General features: G+C 38.3%; 1 protein-coding gene across 3 annotated transcripts in view; it reads right to left on the reverse strand.

The window, feature by feature from the left end:
- LOC144959137 (uncharacterized) overlaps positions 1-10,460 on the reverse strand; it is a 37,142-nt gene extending 26,682 nt beyond the window's left edge. For 2 of the 3 annotated variants that reach the window (XM_078891621.1, XM_078891619.1), the window contains exon 1: positions 1,758-2,227. The gene's annotated coding sequence lies outside the window, so the exon portion shown is untranslated. Of the gene's footprint in view, positions 1-1,757; positions 2,228-10,441 lie in introns of those variants that run through there. The other variant, XM_078891620.1, reaches the window with a different exon arrangement.
- Between the last annotated feature and the right edge of the window lie 7,040 nt (positions 10,461-17,500).

A 17,500-nucleotide genomic window follows, 5' to 3' on the forward strand; every position in this document is an offset into this window, starting at 1 on the left:
CAGTCCACCAAGACAATCCGCCCCTGACTTTAATGAAGCATTCAATGGGAAAAGATTACCAGCCATGATTTACTGTGACCAAATTCAATTGGTGGCGTTTTTATACACCTCCGTTGGAGGTGTACAAAAACGCACAGTTTTTATACACCTCCATTGGAGGTGTACAAAAACGCACCGTTTTTATGCACCTCCGTTGGCGGTGATGGTAAAGTTGTTGCTGCATACGTCCATGAGGTTTAAATAGTTTTAGATTGTAGTTTAGCACGCTGCTTAGTGATTACCGATGTACAATGATAATAAATTAAAGAATAATAACAATAATTTAAAAAATCAAAAGTAAACAGAAACATGGCATACAAATACTGATCTCAAATAAATAAATAATTTTAGAAAATTAAAATCGAAGTTTTTTAAAAAACAAAAGAAAGAAAAAAAAGCAAACAAAAACAAAGTAAATAAAAAAAAAAAAAGTCAACATTGGGAATCGAACCCAGTACTTTCCAGGTTGGAGTCTGACAGCTTGTCCACTGCGCTACGGAGCCACCTGACTGTTCATCACATTTAATAAGGTCTTTCTAAAACATTACTTTACCTTCAATGCAACTTCTATTTTCTGGTTTTATATTTCGATTTTTTAAATTATTAATATTTTTATATAAATTTATTAACAAAGACATCCTACAGATGTCACAATATAACTTTCGCCATGTCCAAATGAAGAAACACAATATCGCTAATGAAATTGGGTGGAATGCGCATGCGTGACGGAGGTGTATAAAAACGATCCGTTAAAATACACCGTCAACGGAGGTGCATAAAAACACTACGAATTCAATTGCCAGTCTTGATCCACCCGCTCTCTTCCTTCACCTTCACTTGACAAAATAAACATTGACAAAGTCTCACTCCCATTCTGGGTTAAATCAATATTGACACCTTCATTTGTCAATCTTTATTTGACCTCCTCAATCTTTTCACTTGACTGTTTCGCCAGGGGAGGGTGAGAGTGATGTGACTGAATAGTAAGAGCACAGCGGAGGGTTGAAGGTCCAGTCTTCCAGCATCATTTTCGTCTTTTGTATGTTTCATTATTTATTCAAAAGAAGAAAAAAATCTTTAAGATGAAATTTTAGTGCTGTAGGAACGTATTTGTTGTTGTTTCAATGTTTGTTGTTGTTTGGCTATTTAGTTGTTGTTGTGAATTGTTTTCATGTTGGGTAACCCGGTGCGTGTCACTGTGAGTTTAATTCACTGTTATGTGTTATTTCTTCCCTGAGTTTGTGACGTCACAATGGGTATAAAAACGGGGTTGCATTCATTTCCCAAGCTCTTCTTACTTCAAAACTCATTATGGATTGTTGATTGAAACTAAGTCAAGTGTTGACTCTGATTTTAATCCTATTACCGGATGGACATTCCCGGACTACTCGCGTAATGCCTTGAAATATGGTATATTTTAACCGCCCATATATGTCCTTTACATTATTATGGAAAACGCCCACTTCGGTGGAGACTTTTTGCTGTATTATTTCCTATAATTTACCTATCGTGAACTAGAAGGAGAAATACGTTCACGACAATGCTATAGGTTAATGTAAACTACTCACAACATTCGCCCACCGGATATAACGTAAAACACACAAAACCGTATGTTACCTTGAAAGTTTAGTCTAATTGATAGAATTTAGTGATCATCAAACTGGGCTGTCTGAAATCAATAACAGAACAATACCGTTTTGAGATGAGAGGGCACATACCTTATAATATTATAATAATAATCCACAGATTCAACTTTAAGCCCAGGTACGAGATAGTTCAACTTCAAAGACAACATTAGGCTAAGTTGTTGTGACACGAACTGCAAATATGTAGGTATACACATGTCTTGTCGAAGCGCTAATGTGTTATCAAACTAAAATCATGTCTGTTATATCCAATATATCGAACTCACTGGAGCGGCAGACCTACACACAATGAACAGTATTTATTATTAATAATTGATAATAACAGGAATAATACCGAACAAACAATGACACGAACACATAAAAAAAGAGATCGGTGCTAGCACCAACAAAAACCTTTAATGAATGATTTTAAAACGAGAGTTTTGGGTGTCGAGTCGAAATGTTTTGACGCTGTGGGAAAGAAGGAAAGGCGACACGGTAAACACGAGAATTCAACCAGTGGGAATTGACTCTTCCTTTGATAAAATTGGGATGTGTGTGTGTGTGTTTGTGTGTGTGTGTGTGTGTGTGTGTGTGTGTAGGGAGGGGGAAAACAATAGCTCAGTTGACAGAGCAGAGCACCCGCTTTCACACGCAAAGGAATCGTGATCGATCCCATGGGATAGTTCGAAGATGACGTCACTCGTGTCTTTGTTATTGTTTTTTGCCATCCACGTTTATGAGTACTTCTCACTAAACTGTATTAACCAGACTGTAAAAGTTCATGGTTACACAGAGTTTGTGTGTTGGTCCGTTATACTTCCGGGTGTTGTGAACTCCTTGACCAAGCGCATTCTATCTCTAGATAGTATGCGCTTGGCTAAGAAGCTCATAACATTGCCATCCCGAAGTATAACCAACAAGCAAAACTATGTGGAACCACGAACTTTTATAGTCTGGTTATTACAGTTTAGTGAGAATTACTCATAAACGTGGATGGCAAAAAACAATAACAAAGGCCGGAGTGACGTCAACTTCGATTTATCTATAGCAGTCTCTTTATCAATGAGGGAGGCGTTTTACCACTGAGCTTGAACTATCTGTACTCTAAAAATTCGGAAAGTACATATCAAGGAGCCGGCGTTTATCCCGGTTTCTACAGCGTGAAACGAACAATATCAATTGTTTCCTATTCTTTGGTTAGGACGCTAGTCTATCGCAAAGTGCGTTCCGCCAAATTAAAGGGAGGGGCGACACCTGAAATATCGATTTTTGGGTCAAAATATAAAATTTCAGTTTTTTATTTATTATCAAAGAACAATCCTTTTTTCACATATTTTCAGCACTGATATGGTGATTTGGATAATATAAAGTTTGTAAATCGTATTTCATAGCCATGGAAGTCGACATGAAAATACCAAACTTTTCAATTTTTTGTGAGAATTCAACTGAAAATAATAGGACTGAAAAGCATTATAATCCATATCGATGTTGTAATTTTTGATATCGATAGTTTAGTCTACTCTTTGCTCGTCTAGTTGACACGGTTTCAGTCTCAAAAATATCAGAATATGGCAGGGGAGGGGTTTAGAAACTGTGAGTCGTGAACGAAGATTGTGTGTCAAACAGCTGATAAGAGGTCAAGTTGTCAGGTAAATACAACGTGATCACGAATGGTGCGATCTGATTGGTTGACCTTGTTCTCGACCTCTGACTCCGCGCCAGGGATTGGATGTTGAGTCAGGGTGAAAGTTCGCCTCTCTTACTATTATATTTTACTACGATTTGTTTACATTTCGATTGATCAGTTGTTTTATCAAATTTTGACACGTATTCACGTTAATTATCTCTAAATATTTCCAATTTTTACTGGATTATTATAACTATACCTAAAGTGACAAAAAAATCCAAACGTTGGCTACAGTTATTTGCTACAAAAGCCAAGAAAGCAAGAAAGTTATGATGGCTCGTGGTTGACCCGTGACCACAAATCTTTGATTGGAATTTGGTGTGTGATAGTAAGTAGTATTATGATAAAGCGATTCCAAGCAATGCCACAGCGGAAAGAAATGAAATGGGCTATTCTTGCTGGTCTTTACCACGGTTATTACACCAATGACTTCCCTCAACATAGGTATTGTCCTCCTGAACCGGACTCCAGATGCTTTTATAAAAAATATATTGCTGCCCATGTGTAAACTGTTGACACAAGCAGCGTGTAAATACACCTTTGAATTTTGATTTAATTCATGAGCACTTGAAGCCTGTATATGCTTTGTTGAAGTGTTGTGAGATGAAGACAACACAAAATCCAAACGAAAGGTTTCATAATTCTGTTTGGTCAAGATGCCATAAAACATACTTCCATTCCCTAAAAAAAAGTTGAGTTTGGTGCAGAGTATAATTTTGGTCCAACAGAAATAACATCCCTGAAAGTGTCTTTGGGCATCGGTGGACTGAGAGAACACTCCCAGATGTTGAGTCAGCAAGCAGAATCAAAAAGACTTGACCAGAGCATAAGGGTTGCTCAACACAAAGAGAAAAAAAAGACGCAAAATGAAAGCTCAGACCCGTGAAAAAGCCCAGAGGGAGGCAGAAAAAGAACACGGGGGACCCTCATACGGTGCTGATATGTTTTTGAGCTGGTTGTACCGTTTTGTCTTATTATTTTCATTCATTGTTATCTTTGATCTCGTTTTTCTCAAAATGACATTTTTTAACACTATTTTTTATCTTATTTTGTCATTTATCAATCAATTTGTTTAAAACTTTGCATGTCTAGAGCTATAGTGATTATCTAAAATCATACAGAAGGAATTTTAAATATCTTTATTATTTTTTGAAAAATTGACATTTTTATGTCAAAAAACATGATTTTTATCATACCGAAAAAATATTATTTTTAAAAATTTGTAAATAAAAATCTATTTAAAATATTTAAAAAATGCTCTGTATTTTTTTTTAACAATATACAAATATACAACCATGCCAAATTTCAAGAAAATTCAATGGAAACTTATTGAGAAAGTAACTTTTTAAAATAGCACCCAGAGAAGAGAAAAATCCAAGATGGCGGCCGTCACCATGGCAACCGGACACGCCCACCGAAATAAATCACATGGTTCGAATCCATTGGTCATAGGCAATGTCCCAATATAAAAAGATATTGGATATAATCATTATTCTTGAAAATAGTTTCAGGTGTCGCCCCTCCCCTTAAAAGAGCAAAGTTTGAAAATGGTTCCATATGGCCTGCTTGAGAAATAAATGACACATTGTGAAGCGCATTGAGCATGGTTAATTTGTAAGAATGCGCTATTTGAAATAATAATAATAACAACAACAACAACAACAACAACAACAACAACAACAACAACAATAATAATAATAATAATAATAATAATAATAATAATAATAATAATAAATAATAATAATAATAATAATAATAATAATAATAAGAAGAAGAAGAAGAAGAAGAAGAAGAAGAAGAAGAAGAAGAAGAAGAAGAAGAAGAAGAAGAAGAAGAAGAAGAAGAAGAAGAAGAAGAAGAAGAAGAAGAAGAAGAAGAAGAAGAAGAAGAAGAAGAAGAAGAAGAAGAGAAGAAGAAGAAGAAGAAGAAGAAGAAGAAGAAGAAGAAGAGAGAGAAGAAGGAGAGAAGAAGAAGAAGAAGAAGAAGGAGGAAGAGGAGAGAGAGAGAGGAGATGATGATGATGATGATGATGATGATGATGATGATGATGATGATGATGATGATGATGATAATAATAATACTAATAATAATAATGATGATGATGATGATGATGATGATGATGATGATGATGATGACAATAATAATCATCATCATAAATTGCGCTATATAAATGCTCTTAGTTATTTATCCACTTGTTTATTTACTTATTTATTTATTTTTCATTTATTTAATTATCTATTTATATATTTATTTATTTATTTAATTATTATGTATAACGAATAAAGAACAGAAAAATAACTAAATGAGCTAAGAATTAAAATATTAATTTTATCTTTGATCACTCACGACATAACATTGGATTGAAGCGATCGTCCCAAAATATGCAAGGTGGCATTTCATTGGCTCCTGGCGTTCAAACATGGCGGCTAGCTCATATAGCAACCGGAACGGTCAATTTGAGGAGGATTATTATGCTGTACATTAATAACGATAACATATCAAAGCATAGAAAATCGGGGGGGGGGGGGGGGGGGGGGGGGGGGGGGGGGGGGGGGGGGTTCTCTCTCTGTATTATATTTAATAGAATTTCTCTAATGTGTATGTGATATAGGCTATTTCGCTATGTAATGGTGATAACATGTTATCCAAAGTAAACGAGAAAAAAGAAGGGGGGGGGGGGGGGTTCTCTCTCTGTATTATATTTAATAGAATTTCTCTAATGTGTATGTCAGATATAGGCTATTTCGCTATGTAATGGTGATAACATGTTATCCAAAGTAAACGAGAAAAAAGAAGGGGGGGGGGTGAGCTATATTGAGCTTTATTTCAAATAGCGCAACTTCCACTTGACGTGCTCAAAGCGTTTTACAAGGGGCTCTGGCCAACAACAACACTTTACATGTAGGACATGACATGACGCCTGTTGGGCGATATAACAATTTTCTTTTCGGACAGAGACAACACTGTTAACGGCGAGATACTCATTTTAACCCGAGTACGATGCGAGAATGTGAATAAAGAGCCTTTTACAAGGACTCAACTAAGCGCCGATCAAGGCTCGAACCCAGGAGCTTCTTATCCGAAAGCGAGTGTCATACCACAAGACCTTAATATAGCCGTGCACATGAAGTAGTCTTAAGTCTGGCCCATAGAGGGAGGGAGAGGTAGAAAGAGGTAGAGAGAGAGAGAAGTAGAGAGAGAGAGAGAGAGAGAGAGAGAAGTAGAGAGAGAGAGGTAAAGAGAGAGAGAGAGAGAAGTAGAGAGAGAGAAGTAAAGAGAGAGAGAGAAGTAGAGAGAGAGAGGTAAAGAGAGAGAGAGAGAGAGAGAGAGAAAGAGAAAAGTAGAGAGAGAGAAGTAGAGAGAGAGAGAGGTAAAGGGAGAGAGAGAGAGAGAGAGAGAGAGAGAGGGGTAAAGGAGGAAGAGAGAGAGAGAGGAAGAGAGAGAGAGAAGAGAAGAGAGGAGGTAAAAGAGAGAGAGAGAGGAAAAGGAGAGAGAAGATAGAGAGAGGAGTAGAAGAGAGAAGAGAAGGAGAGAGTAAGATAGAGTAGAGAGAGAGAGGTAGAGAGAGAGAGGTAGAGAGAAGAGTAGATGGAGAAGAGAGAGTAGAGAGAAAGGTAGAGAGAAAGAGGTAGAGAGAGAGTAGGAGAGAGTAGAGAGAGAGAGGTAGGTAGAGAGAGAGGTAGAGAGAGAGGTAGGTAGAGAGAGAGGTAGAGAGAGAGAGGTAGAGAGAGAGGTAGGGAGAGAGGAGGGAGAGAGGAGGGAGAGAGAGGGAGAAAATTCGAGAGGGGTAATGGAGGAGGGCGGTCCTTTATAATATAATATCTATTGATAGGAATGCTTCTATCTATGTAGATGTAGATGTAGACTATAATAATTATTATTTACATTCAAAAGAATGTTTTGCTGACTGCGTTCTTCTCTATCTGATAACAATTATAGTCTGGACGCGATTCATTCAACATAATGTCTAAATGTCTATGTGTGTATGCACCTGCATGTAAAATGAAAAACAACAACAACAACAACAACGAAGAACAACAACAAAAAACAACAACAAAAAACAAAACAAACAAAAAACACGAGCTTTTTTATAGCGCAGTATTCACTAAACATGCTCAAAGCGCTTTACAAGGGGTCCCTGGGACTCGAACCCAGGACCATCCGATCCGAAGTAGAGCGAGTGTCATGCCACTAGACCACGTAGCCGCACATGCGTGAATTATGTTTACTTTATAATGTGTTTTAAAGAATGGGATGAGGGGGGGGGGGGGGGGGGGGGGGAGTGGAGGGGGGGGGGGGGGGGGGTTGATAGCTCAGTTGGTAGAGCATTCGCTTCACAATCAAAGGATCGAGATCAATCCCGAGTGCAGTCGTGATTTTTTCTGACCCCCCCCCCCCCCCCCCCCCCCCCCATGTCCACTCAGCAGTGATAGTGTAGCTGGGTCTGCATGTTAGATCTGGCGGAGAGTACTTTGCGATAGACTGACTTGCGTCCTATCCAAAGGGTAGCGAGTAATTGCTATTGTCCGTTTCACGCTATAGAAACCGGGATAAACTCCGTCTCTATGGGCCTTATGTCTCTGAAGCAAAAGACGTACTTTTTTCTTTAAAAAAAAAAATAATGGAGGTGTGTTATCCCACCCCCGTACGTGTGTTGTATTGTACCAACCCGTTGTGTCAAGTGAATTTTAATGAGTTGTTCGTTGTCAAACTTCCGTGTTTTGACAGAATGGAATTTTTGAACCAAAGGTTAATTTAACCCTTTCCAGGCCAAAGGGGATTATTCTTTTTTTTTTAATGTTCGAATCGTAACGTCTTCTATAGATAGTTCGAAGATGACGTCACTCAAGCCTTTGTTGTTATATTTTGCCATCCGTGTTTGTGAGTTATTCTCACTGAACTGTATTAACCAGACTATAAAAGTTCATGGTTACACAGTTTTGTGTGTTGGTCCGTTATACTTGCGGATGGCAATGTTATGAACTTCTTAGTCAAGCGCATACTATCTATTGATTTTCTAAGTACCAAGTAGAAGAAAAAGAAGGTTCTGTTGCTATCTCTGCTATCTCCCTGGGGGGATGACAAATACATTTGTCTGAACTTGTTTATACCTAGCCCTAGTTGGGATTCATTTCCGAAAGGGAAACAGTCAAAGTTGATTCTCCTGAATTATATTATTATGATAATCATATATCTCATAATCATCGTGTCGCTCATATACACGTGTCTATATCATCATCATCGTCCTCGTATCATATTTCGTCGTCGTCGTCATCATCTCATCGTCGTCGTCATTATCATCATCATCATCATCATCACATCATCTCTCATCATGTCGTCGTCGTCGTTCTCATCATATCATCTCATCATCGTCGTCGTATCATCATCATCCTCATCATCATCATCGCATGTCTCATCCATCACATCACTCATCATTGTAAGAATGTATCATCATCATGAAATCAAAAAACAGTAACAAACCGAAACACGACCCTAATGCCGCAACATCTATCTAAAATGTCGATGCGCTTATGGTATTCTCTTTATATATATAAATCTATGACTATGACACACAGACACACACACACACACACATATAACACACATAACGGTCAAAAAACGCTTTTCAATCAGTCATCAATTATTGATATAAATGGCCTACAGACCCCCCCCCCCCCTCTCCCTCACTGCCGTGTGTAGAGACTCGCGGAAACGTTGGTGCAATGAGATAATAAAGCGCTTTACAAAGGATCCATGACAAACAGCAACATGTAACATGTAGAATGAGACATGACACACATGACGGCCAGATTCTCATTTTACACCTGAGTAAGGTGAGAGAATGTGAGTAAAGAGTCTTTTCCAATGACTTAACTATGCGCCGAGCGAGGCTCGAACCCAGGACCTTCCGATCCGAAAGCGAGTGGCTAACCACGAGACCACATAGCCGCATATTACAGCAATGGGCCCATAACAATTTTATTTTTGTTATCAGACCTTGGTTAGATTTGTTAGATCTCGCAGAAAGTAATTTGCTATTGACTAGCGTCCTATCCAAAAGGTAGAAGGCAATTACAATGTTCGATTCGCACTCTAGAAATCGAGATAAATTCCAGTTCCATCTATGGTTTTTTGTTTTTGTTTTTCTTTTGTTTTTTTTTCTTCCCTAGAATAACCCATTGCCAGCCATTTTGGGTACTACCGCAAACTCGGGGACCCAAATAATTTTGGGTTTGGCATAGGCGGAACTTTTTTTAGTCCTCCCTCTAAACCCCAAATATTTGGTCCGATTTCGGTAGTACCCTTGAACATCATCCTTATAATGGATAAATGGCTACATTATTGGATAGATTGACACTACAAGCAACACTTCATCCCAAATCCATTTTAATCCACTGTAAACCAAAATAGAAACGCACACACACACACACACACATACACACACATACACACACATACACACACATACACACACATACACACACATACATACACACACACACACACACACACACGCCCCACACTAGTCCATTGGACACTTCATAATGTCTGGATACCGGACGCCACAGCTGATAAGAGGACCAAACAAATACGGTCATCATAATGTATGGAGGATGATCTTTGAATATGTCGTACTTGCAGTGGTTACCTATCCGATAACAGACTAATAAATCGTGTACATTGTGTGGTCTACGGGTATGGCATCTGCTTTATAACCTGTAGGTCGTGAGTTTAAACCCCTCTTTGGCTGGCGAAGGAATGGGATCTTAGTATCGGCTATTAATAATGGGCATGATCTATATTACATCTCCATGTGCTCGAGGTCATTGGTCGCATTGCAAAATGTGTCCAAAATGACCCACTTGGTGAAAAGTGTTCAGTTTGAGAAAGATCCAACGTTACAATTTGTCATTTTGCTCAGCATGACTCATGGGTATATTTACAACTTTCATAAACAAAGTATCGAGTTTCGATATATTGAGAAATATCCAATCGATGTACAGCAACAAATCATGTGATCGATGACTTGGTTGGACGAAAACATGAATATAGATCGCCCCCATTAACTCATAATATTATATCTCACCGTTAAGTAGTCATTCAGAGCTTTTGAGACCGTAGATAGATTTTGGGCAGGGCAACTTTAATTTCGTCGAGGGAGAAATTCCATATACAGGTGCCACTTCAATGACTCCAGAAAATCAACGTTGTCTATATAGATAGAACGAAGATGACGTCACTCAAGCCTTTGTTATTGTATTTTGCCATCCGATTCTCACTAAACTGTATCAACCAGACTATAAAAGTTCATGGTTACACATAGTTTTGTGTGTTTGGCCCGTTTACTTCCGGATGGCAAGGTTGTGACTTCCTAGCCAAATGCATACGCCTATAGTGAGATATCATTAATTACTAGAAAGGAATAAATGTTACCATTACTCGGTTACAAATCCAATGTCTTTGCGTTAAAATCCTATTTGGAATTGCACATTGCATCATCTAGTTACTTGAACAACACAAACCAAACATCATACACACACACACACACACACACACACACACACACACACACATTGACACGTTTCAAAGAATTTCAATATTTTGTGCATCGTGTCTTACTTAAAATGAATCCAGTTTCCTAATAAATACAACGTGTTGTCGTGAACGGATTTCCCACTCTCGTTCACGATGTGTAAAATAAAGGAAAAAGTTCAGAAAAAGTCTCCACCGAAGTGGGCGTTCTCCATATATGTAGAGGACATAATATGGGCGGTAAAAAATGTTCTAAAAGCACATCGGGAATCGTCCCGGTAAAGTATAACTCTAAAACATACCAATTCTATTCAACAGTCGTAACGTCACTTCCTTCCTAATGACGCATGATAACTTAGTAACACTGGCTCTAAACTACCGGAACAATGGCGGACGCCCGTATGAAATATTTCTCCGGCGAGCATAAAGGGTATCCAGAGGAAAAAAAAACCCACATACATTTGATCATGTTTTGACTTTTACACATTCTGATCACAAGGCATATGAAAAGTTCTTGCCAGCATGAAGAATAAAAAGCAATGATTTTCTTTGTTTAGAACCAAGATGGCCGCCGTGCCGGGCGGCGTGACATCAGACTATTGAATCGTATTAAAGAATGGCGGATCGGGTCTGTGGGACGATTCAACGAAAGGCGAATAGTTCTAGTAATATCTAGAGTTAAGATTGTTGTCGAAGAGAAAAGAATGAAGGGTGTCGCGAGCTTTTATAGATAGTTCGAAGATAACGTCACTCAGGTCTTTGTTATTGTTTTTGCCATCCGCGTTTATGAGTAATGCTCACTGAACTGTATTAACCCGACTATAAACGTTCATGACGCAGTTTTGTGTGTTGGTCCGTTATACTTCCGGATGGCAATGTTATGAGCTTCTTAGCCAAGCGCATACTATCTATAGGAGAGACACGATGACGTCACGTTTACGCGGGAGACAGTGAACAAACACAACATGAAGATTACTCACAACAGCTCGATCGAGACACGACAGTCATATCATAACAATACACTCTCACTACAACAACAACATAAACCTATCACAATAATCAGTGACATTCTATAGATAGAATGCGGTTGGCCAAGGAGTTCACAACATTGCCATCCGGAAGTATAACGGACCAACACACAAACTCTGTGTAACCATGAACTTTTATAGTCTGGTTAATACAGTTTAGTGAGAACAACTCACAAACGCGGATGGCAAAAACAATAACAAAAGCCTGAGTGACGTCATCTGCATACTATCTATAAAATCTTCCCCCCAGTGTCCCCAAGTTCACGTGAATAACGTTTTGTTTGCTCCAGCCAACCTATTTCCCGTGTATGTTTGTTTTTTGTTTTGTTGGTTTCTTTTGTGTTTTGTTTTTGTTTTTGTTTTTTTTTTTTTTGATTGTTTGTTTGTTTTGTTTTTTTTTGGTTTTTTTTTTTTTTTTTTTTTTTTGGGGGGGGGGGGGGGGGGGGTTATTTTTTATATGTTTTTGTTTTTGTTTCTTGTTTTGCTTTTTCTTGTCATCTCTCTAGATAGAATGCGCTTGGCCAAGGAGTTCACAACATTGTCATCCGGAAGTATAACGGACCAACACACAGAACTCTATGTAACACTTTTATAGTCTGGTTAATACAGTTTAGTGAGAACAACTCACAAACGCGGATGGCAAAAAACAATAACAAAGGCCTGTGTGACGTCATCTTCGTTCTATCTATAGATAGAATGAAGATAACGTCACTTAAATCTTTGTTATTGTTTTTTGCCATCCGCGTTTATGAGTAATGCTCACTAAACTGTATTAATCAGCCTATAAACGTTCATGGATACACATAGTTTTGTGTGTTGGTCCGTTATACTTCCGGAAGGTAATGTTGTGAGCTTCTTAGCCAATCGCATACTATCTATAGATAGTTCGAAGATGACGTCACTCAGGTCTTTGTTATTGTTTTTTGCCATCCGCGTTTATGAGCAATTCTCACTGAACTGTATTAACCCGACTATAAACGTTCATGGATACACACAGTTTTGTGTGTTGGTCCGTTATACTTCCGGATGGCAAAGTTGTAAGCTTCTTAGCCAAAGGGAAACTATCTATACCAGCCATCGTCTTGTATACATGGCGGATTTTGGTGAGATAATATGATAGTATGAAGCCACTCGGGTCTTTGTTATTGTTTTTTGCCATCCATGTTTATGAGTAATTCACACTAAACTGTATGAACCAGACTATAATACACGTTCAAGGTTACACATAGTTTTGTGTCGGTCCGTTAAATTTCCGGATGGCAATGTTGTGAGTTTCTTAGCCAAGCGCACGAGATCTAAAGATAGTATGCGCTTGGCGAAGAAGCTCACAACATTGCCATCCGGTAGTATAATGGACCAACACACAAAACTGTCTCACGTTGAACGTTTATAGTCTGGTTAATACAGTTGAGTGAGAATTACTCATAAACATGGATGACAAAAAAAAAAAAAAAAAAAAAACAACAAAAAAAAAAAAACAAAATAAAACAAAACAAAAAAACAAACAATATCAAAGACCTGAGTTACGTCATCTTCGTACTATCTATATCTATGTTAGATAACACAATTGAGTAAATGTCCCTTGATTAGTATCCGAGTAATTACTCACAACACCCACCAGCCGGATATGATGTAACAATACACACAAAAAAGTGTGTAAAATTGAACATTGTCTGGTTGATAAAATTTTTTGGAACTTATCATCAAAATGGCGGTCTAGAAATAATAACAAAGAGTTTTGTGACGTCAATTTAGTTCCATCTATAGATAGTTTGAAGATGACGTCACTCAGGTCTTTGTTATTGTTTTTTTTTTTTGCCATTTGCGTTTATGAGTAATGCTCACTGAACTGTATTAACCCGACTATAAACGTTCATGGATACATACAGTTTTGTGTGTTGGTCCGTTATACTTCCGGATGGCAATGTTATGAGCTTCTTAGCCAAGCGCATACTATCTATAGCATAAGACAAATAAAAAATGCACGGCAAAAATGGTTTTTGTCAAGTTTATAGTAAAAAGTGTTTTATAGTCTTATGGGCCGGTAAATGTGGCTGGCATGCATTTAAAAGACAACTATGGTTTCCTCTTGTTGTTATTGTTGATGATCTTGTTGTTGTTGTGTTCTGTCTGTGCTCCTCCTCCTCTCTCTCTCTTTCTACTCATCCATCCCTCTTTTATCTTTATATCTCCGCTCCATTTCTCTCTCTCTCTCTCTCTCTCTCTCTCTATATATATATATATATATATATATATATATATATATATATATATATATATATATATATATATATATATATATATATATCCCTGTCTCTCTCCCTCTCCCTCTCTCCCTCTCTCTCTCTCTCTCCCTCTCTCTCTCCCTCTCTCTCTCTTTCTCCCTCTCTCTCTCTCTCTCTCTCTCTCTCTCTCTCTCTCCCTCTTACCACTTCAATTCCCTCCCCCTCTCCCCCTCCCCCATCTCAACCACTCTTCGAGTGTCGGAAAGGTCAATTCATTCAAGCACTGACTGCCTGGCCGCCTGTCCACGACATACAGACAGACAGGACCGCTGCTGTTTTCATTCAGGTTGTATGAATGGATGGATATCTATGTGAAATCTGAGAGTCCAAGAGCTAGAGATGAAATCAAAATCCTGAGGTTGTAAAGGGGGGGGGGGGGGGGGGGGGGGGTGAGGGGGGTGGCGTTACGTTTACATCTACTTATCAGGTGATATATTATATATAAATGGACAAGTGACGAAGTGGAGAACAGGATGGTCAGGTGCTAAAACAGACGGCCAGCTCAAAGACATACTGACAAAACACATATATTTTAATATTTTGACCAGAAAACTTATACTAATAACTATAATATAGATAGTTCGAAGATGACGTCACTCGTGTCTTTGTTAATGTTTTTTGCCATCCGCGTTTATGAGTAATGCTCACTGAACTGTATTAACCCGACTATAACCGTTCATGGATACACACAGTTTTGTGTGTTTGTCATTATACACAATGTTATGAGCTTCTTAGCCAAGCGCATTCTATCTATAGAAGGAACGAAATTGACGTCACTCAGCTATTTGTTATTGTTTTTAGTCAGCCATTTTTATGAGTAGTTCTCACTAAATTGTATCAATCAGTCTATAATCGGTTAAGGTTACACATAGTTTTGTGTGATGGCACGTTATATCTGGCTGGCGGATGCTGTGAGTATCTTGGCTAAACGCATAGCATTAATTGCCCATTTATAAGCGGGCGGCTGATGCGTGGTTTGTGGTAGGACACTCGCATTTGGACATAATAGTAGTATTATTAAAGTTCTCTGATTCGTGTCTAGCTCTGGAGCGGCGAGACATTGAGTCCTTGGGAAAGGCTTTTAACTCAAACTGTCTCAGGCGTAAAAAAATATATTAAAAAATAAAAAAAATTATGCCTTTTTCGCCACGACATCATAAGATATCGTCGCCTAGGCATTCCACGAAGGAATATAAATAACTCATCAAACAAGATGTCTGGTGTCAACAGGAATCACCCTTGTTGTCCAAGTGAGTAAATTGGGGGTTAATAATCTTGCTCAAGGAAAAAAAAGAAAATGCCTGAAGCGGGGCTCGAACCCGGGTCATCCGGGTCACAGTCCAATGCCTTAACCACTCGGCGACTTCGCCCTCTATACATATAGGGGTCTTTATAATGAATCGATGTACTTTGATGTAAAATATTTCTGCCTAAATTAGAGAAAGGGCGTTTCATCAAACAAAGACAGATTAGTCAGTCAATTGACCATACAAATGTGGTAACATCTCACTACAAGCAACAGGATGGCCTCATAAAACTTCCATTACGTTCATCAAAATCAACTTAACGGGTCTTTCGTGGCCTCTCGAGAAACTCGTAAAATGGCGGCCACGACACTTTTTCCACCCGAGACTCAACGCGGCTGATTGTGTCTGGCTCGCAACAAAAATATGTGACCCTTCGCCTCAAAACTGTATTAAGTCGGGATTGTTAAGATGTTGAAAATTGATTTTATAGCCAGAAATATTAGACTTGTGTTGAGTTTGTATGTTTTATTGAGGAGAATGGATAACATATTCTAGGGTGCTAATGCCAACAATTTATATTTTTGACCAGTTTAACATTAAATTCGGCTTTTAAGCATCTTGTTCATTCCGATAATACTCTTTTGAGACGGTGGGTCACATATGTGTCCTATAGCCTCGAAATGGTATTATTTTGTAGTTGGTTTAGATGGTAAAAATGAATTTATAATCATCTATAAGAGTCCTGAGTTACTATTTTTATATTTTATTGAGGACAATGCATATACATTCTTATGCTAATAACAGCTAATCTACTATTAGAATTCTCCATTGGAAAGAATAGTGGTTCCTATTTCATTGGAAGTGTAAAACCATTTCTTCCGGAGGACTGAAGGCATATCTTGTGTAATAAATCTTCTCGTGTCTCGTCTAAATAATATATGCTGGTCGTCAAGAACGATCATCCATCCTCACTATTCATGTCCCGTAATCCTAAAAAATTGCCTATGCATCCTGCAACTGTAATAGGGAATGAGACTAGCGGAAGAGTAGCGTCCCTTGATTGTACGTCACCATTAGTCTGTGACTTCCAATCAAGGGACGCTACTCTTCCGCTAATCTCATTCTCTATAGTTATGCCACCTTTCTGTAACCTATTTATTATTTGTACTCCGAATTGCTGATTACATACACAGTCCCAATGATTTAGGAACCAACAAATTAGAGATTTTGATGTTACGACTCCCCCACCCCCTATTCTTGTTATTTGTGACCCATCATCTCAAAACGGTATTATGTCGGAACGACCCATATGCTTAAAGGCCGAATTTAATGTTAAACTGGTCAAACATATACATTGTTGGCATTCGCACCTTAAAATATGGTATCCATTCTCCTCAATAAATCGTTTAAACTCAACACAAGTCTGATATTTCTGGCTATAAATTCAATTTTCAACATCTTAATCAACCCGACTTAATACCGTTTTGAGGCGAAGGGTCACATTTGAACTTTTAGAGTCCATTTTCGGTAACGTTTATATATCGTACACGCATAGCTGTCGGTACAGTGAACGTTTCCGTTCAATGAACGTGTTGATAAGTCGATCAACTCTAAATTTATGATTCAAGTGTTGAATAAATACAAATTGACATCAATTTCTATCGTCAGTCCACAGTTCATTTTTCGACTTCGTACGAGAACTCCACTGGTCTTTTTATTTGGACAGGGAGAAATATATTCTGCATTTAATATCTTCCCAAAACAGCCCTGTACTGGGCAGCAGATGGAAAGAGAAAGCGAGGGAGACCCAAAGAAACCTGGCGAAGGACCATGGAAAAAGAAATAAAGGAAGCAGGCCTGTCCTGGAATACAGCCACCGCAAAAGCAGCCGACCGCAAACAAAATGATGTCTGATGGATGCCCTATGTGCCTCAAGGCCCGAAGAGGATTTAGTAATATCTTAATTATTTCTCTCACTTAATGTTGAATTCGTTCACAATGTTCAGAACGGAAAAAAGTTCATATTATAAATTTTATGAAATTGATTGTACAG

Source organism: Berghia stephanieae, chromosome 13 (assembly GCF_034508935.2).
Source record: "Berghia stephanieae isolate SIO BIC M18660-M18661 chromosome 13, UCSD_Bste_1.3, whole genome shotgun sequence".
NCBI classification, from domain to species: domain Eukaryota; kingdom Metazoa; phylum Mollusca; class Gastropoda; order Nudibranchia; family Aeolidiidae; genus Berghia; species Berghia stephanieae.